Source organism: Triticum dicoccoides, chromosome 2A (assembly GCF_002162155.2).
Source record: "Triticum dicoccoides isolate Atlit2015 ecotype Zavitan chromosome 2A, WEW_v2.0, whole genome shotgun sequence".
Lineage (NCBI taxonomy): Eukaryota > Viridiplantae > Streptophyta > Magnoliopsida > Poales > Poaceae > Triticum > Triticum dicoccoides.
The window spans coordinates 682,134,281-682,138,494 of record NC_041382.1 but is presented as its reverse complement, the minus strand read 5'-3'; the positions used below and the strand labels follow the sequence as shown (position 1 = coordinate 682,138,494).

The 4,214-nt window shown below is 46.0% G+C and overlaps 1 pseudogene; it reads left to right on the top strand.

Moving 5' to 3' along the window:
* Positions 1-2,080, top strand: part of LOC119358109 — a 4,693-nt pseudogene extending 2,613 nt beyond the window's left edge.
* Positions 2,081-4,214: the final 2,134 nt, after the last annotated feature.

Here is a 4,214-nt window from a genome sequence, read left to right as displayed (position 1 = left end):
ATGTCGGGTCAACCAAGATGTACTTACTTTGGCGGTTGAAGATTTCACTCTATCTCAATCTATTTACCAGGATGAACTCTGTCGTCTTAGAAGGTATTCGGAAAGTTATGCTTACTTTTCTTATTAACTTCCTTTGTTAAAAAAATTGCAAAATTTTGTTGCAACAGGTGGGCGAAGGAGAACAAGCTGGACAAGCTACAGTTTGTACGACAGAAACTGACGTATTGTTACCTCGCAGCAGCTGCTACCTTATGCCTTCCTGAACTGTCTGATGCTCGCATTTCATGGGCCAAAAATTCCGTACTCGCAACTACTGCTGATGACTTCTTCGATGTTGTGGGGTCGAAGGAAGAGTTGGAAAATCTTGTAGGACTAGTTGAGAAGTATGATTCTTTTGACTTCACATCTTTGTCTCTGTTCTTTCTTTGTTGGCACCGCGGATTGTGGGTGTGTGTCTACATTCTCCATCTTATATAGGTCTAGCATGGAGGGAAGTCATTCCTCAAACCTTTCATAGAGAACTGAGAGATGCTCGAGTAGCTAGATCGCTAGGGGTGTGTGTGTGCGCGCGCATCTCCCCGGTTGGCCCTTCGTTTCTTAAGTAGTGCTAATGCATCATGCATATCTGACATGTCAGGTTTTTTCTGATTTCCTAATTTTTGTCTTAGGTGGGATGAGCACGCCAAAGATGAGTTCTACTCTGAGCAAGTGAAAATATTATTTTGTGCTATCTATACTACAGTGAACCAACTTGGAGCATTGGCTTCTGCAGTCCAAAATCGTGACGTTAAAAAGCACATGATAGAATTAGTGAGTTTCATGCGCATCACCTGCTTTTGAAGTCCATTTGTGTTCGGCGTTGACATTTGGTTTTCATCTGCAGTGGGTACAACTACTAAGGTCTATGATGACCGAGGCAGAATGGCGGATGACACAATATGTGCCAACTATTGAAGAATATGTGGAAAATGCAGTTGTGTCATTCGCACTGGGGCCCATTGTGCTCATAACAATGTATTTCGTTGGGCAAAAACTCTTTGGGAGTGTTGTCAAAGATGAAGAGTACACCACATTATTCAGGCTAATGAGCAAATGTGGTCGTCTCCTCAACGACATCCAAGGCTTTGAGGTATTCGGTCCCTTTTATGGCTAAAAGTGTGTGTCTAATAAGATTTAGCATAGCTGTGTAAGCATATTACTATTTGATTTTTCATTGATGTGGCTACACATATCCCTACATGCAAATTCATCAATCTTAGCATATAAAAATATTTTTTTAGATTAGAGGCACCATAATACTCTTAGTATATACAAATCTTGACAAAAATTAAATGTTTAGTCATTCATAATACTATTATAAGGACAACTTTGATTAGTGTGATCGCAAAAACATATGAACAGAAAAAACGCTTGCAGTATAGGATTGAAAGGGTGTTTGATTTCCAAGAGGTTGGGGTGGATGAAAACATTTTTGACGAAATCTAATTCAAATAAATCATGAGGGAAAATTTGATACAGTTTGTAATCCTACGAATCGAACAACACACGTAGGGAAAAAAATCCTTAGAATCAGAATCCTCCAAAACTCCTTTAAGAATCTGGAATAAAAAAGGGCTAATAGTTTAGAACAATGTAATCTCAAGTTCCCTCTGAGAATTTACAAGTTTACTCATCGTTTTTGCGTAGTTTATCCTTCTAAATTGTAATCGTGTTGTTCTGACAGATATTTGATATATTGTTGCAGAGGGAGAGCAGTGAGGGAAAACTAGATAGTGTTTCACTGCTTGTTCTACATGGTGATGGTTCTATATCCATAGAAGCGGCTAAAGAGTCGATAATAAGATCCATAGCCTCATGTAGAAAAGACTTGCTAAGGTTGGTCCTTAAGGAAGAGAGTGTTGTTCCCAGGCCATGCAGGGAGCTGTTCTGGAAGATGTGCAAGACATGCCACATGTTCTTCTCTCACACCGACGCATTTACCTCCCCAAGCGAGATGGTCGGCGCAGTGAATGCAGTAATCAGCGAGCCCCTCAATCTCCAGATTAGCAATACATCTTTGCCTGTGCATTCAGAAAGATAAAGATTGTGAGCATTTCACCATGTTCATATTGTTCAACTGGTAAGGTGCTCTCTTAAATAATAGAACTCGGATGCAGTAGCTGTTGCAGTAGAAACAATACCAGTTGGTGTTTAACAGCTTTGATGTGAAGCTTAATCTTGAAGGAAGATCGGTCTCTGGCACTACAGTTTTTTTTTTACTATTTCACGTGTAAAGTTGGTGTCTTTCTCGGCGTTGTACTTGTTGGTGGTGCATTTTCCCATCATGATGCAAATATATGCTGGTTCCATGGTCTAGAAAATAGTAGGATCCATCTGCATGGATCTTGCACGCTCCTTGATTCACTAATACTTTTTTTTCAGTAAGGACGTCCGATCCAATCCGGTCCATATCTAGCAAAGGTAGGACCGCAGGAGCAGCACACTGTTCATCTTTCTTATAATGTAAACTGTGTAGCGTTGATGCAAATTACGACATAAGGTATCTGAACTTGAAACTTCTCGATCCCAGGCATCAAACAAATTCATGATGCTACTCTTCCTATCCTCTTAGGGAAATAAAATGCATAAAACCGTCATTTTCGCGTCATAACTCTCAGAAAACCATCACTTTACAAAAGGTGACACTTTGCATCCAACTAAAAAAATTTGACAATGACAAAAAACACTGATGAAAAGTGCTAAGCATTTGGCTGACGTCACTAATCGGCTGGATCCACCAGAAAGGTTGAGTTGGAAAAAAATTGACATGTAGGCACGTTTGCCCTGTCTTCTTCCTCCCGAGCAGAGCCAGGGGCTAGATCCCCTGCTCGCACACGAGCCCCTCTACCGAGGCTGACTGCACCGCCGCCTTAGAGCATCTCCACTAACCTCTCCAGAACATCTTTTTAGGCTCGGTTTTAGGCTCGGACGGCACTTTTCGCCCAAAAACGACCCAGCCACGCCCCCAACGCCTCAGGATGTTAAAATAGCGTCGGCAAACTCAGGCGAAACCTGGCGCGCTGGGGTCTCTTGGGGCGCCGGCGGAAGTTTCAGCGAATCGTGTCTCACCACATATCCTTTTTCTTGGCCCACTCACTACCGGAATCGCCCCCTATGCCGACGGCCAGGGCCGTCGGCATAGGCCTGAGTCCCGTCGGGGTAGACCTATGCCGACGGCCCCCGTCGGCATAGGGCCGTCGGCAACATATGCGTCGGCACAGCCAGGGAGGCCGTCGGCTTAGAAAAGCCGTCAGCATATATGATACGCCGACAGGGGCCGTACATCTATGCCGACGGCCCCGGCCGTCGGCAACTATCACGCCTAACGGCGGCCGCCGTCAAGTCTGCCCAGTGACTGATCGCCATGTGGCACCCCTATGCCGACGGCCTAGCCGTCGGCTTAGTCAAAACCTATGCCGACGGCTAGGCCGTCGGCATAGGGGTGCCATGGGGCGACCAGCCGCTGCTCGTGGACCAGGGCTATGCCGACGGCCAGGCCGTCGGCATAGTCCTTCATACAGAGCTCCCAGTAGCTGACACGTGGGCGCCTATGCCGACGGCCCTGCCGTCGGCACAGTTTTTAAACTAAGCCGTCGGCATAGGTGCCACGTGTCAGCTACTGGGAGCTCACGCTAGCCCTATGCCGACGGCCTAGCCGTCGGCATAGCTTGCTTTTGCTTTTTTTTTCTTTTTTCTGTTTGTTTTCAGATCAATTCAATTCAAATAGCAGCACATATCAGCAGATATATATGATGAGATAGACCATATATGATGAAATAGCAGCACATAGCAGCACATTTCTAGCCCTTTGACTTTCGTCGGACGAGCTTTTGACCGGTGGACTCTTCCACCTGGTTGCGATAGGTCAGCCCATAGGAACATCCCCGAACACAGTCTGGACCCAACCCAACACTAGATTCCCTCCGGTTCCACCGCACCCGCACCATCCCCCCTCTAATTGACGGCTGCTCTACCTTCCGTGGAGGGGGGCCACACCACGGAGCCCCAAGACGGGTGTCTACGCATGCCAGAATACTTTCACACATGCATCGCGACCCATGCGATGTTTCGGTGGCATAGCTACACCCCGAAGGCCACCCCGAATCCCAGTTGACCAGTAGATCTAGCCCTTTGACTTTCGCCGGACGGGCTTTGACCGGTGGACTCTTCCACCT